Source organism: Octopus bimaculoides, chromosome 4 (genome assembly GCF_001194135.2).
Source record: "Octopus bimaculoides isolate UCB-OBI-ISO-001 chromosome 4, ASM119413v2, whole genome shotgun sequence".
NCBI lineage: Eukaryota > Metazoa > Mollusca > Cephalopoda > Octopoda > Octopodidae > Octopus > Octopus bimaculoides.
The window spans coordinates 15,073,022-15,073,808 of NC_068984.1; the positions used below are offsets into that span (position 1 = coordinate 15,073,022).

At 37.4% G+C, this 787-nt stretch overlaps 1 protein-coding gene across 7 annotated transcripts in view; it reads right to left on the minus strand.

Annotated features, from left to right (window-relative positions):
- Positions 1–787, minus strand: part of LOC106877240 (uncharacterized) — a 160,733-nt gene that overhangs the window by 29,535 nt on the left and 130,411 nt on the right. The window lies entirely within an intron of this gene.

Here is a 787-nt window from a genome sequence, read left to right on the forward strand (position 1 = left end):
ATATATATATATATATATATATATACACATATATACGACGGGCTTCTTTCAGTTTCCATCTACCAAATCCACTCACAAGGCTTTGGTCGGTCCGAGGCTATAGTAGAAGACACTTGCCCAAGGTGCCATGCAGTGGGACTGAACCCGGAACCATGTGGTTGGTAAACAAGCTACTTACCACACAGCCACTCCTGCGCCTATAACCAAATTCCTTTCACCATGCGGTTCACATGTTTAATGTTCTAAGTTTTAGAAGATGGTTGCAATAAAAACTGGAATTTCAGTTAAAAATAATGAGTGAATTTTTAAATTGAAGTAATCTACGTCTTATTACTTTCCTGAACGAAAGCTGACCAAGGCTACGCAAAGTGTTACTTTGTTGTAGATACTGCTTAGGTAACATATACATGATGGAACACTAAGCACAAACACACAACCAACAAACTCTTTACACATATAAGCTAACAATAAAGTAACAAAAACTGATTTCTTTTTATTTTTTCTTTTGTTTTGCTTAATATATACTCTTTACTCTCTACTCTTTTACTTGTTTCAGTCATTTGACTTCGGCCATGCTGGAGCACCGCCTTTAGTCGAGGAAATCAACCCCAGGACTTATTCTTTACAAGCCTAGTACTTACTCTATCGGTCTCTTTTGCCGAACCGCCAAGTTACGGGGATGCAAACATACCAGCATCGGTTGTCAAGCGATGTTGGGGGGACAGACACAGACACATAAACACACACATACACGTATATATATATATATATATATATATATATATAT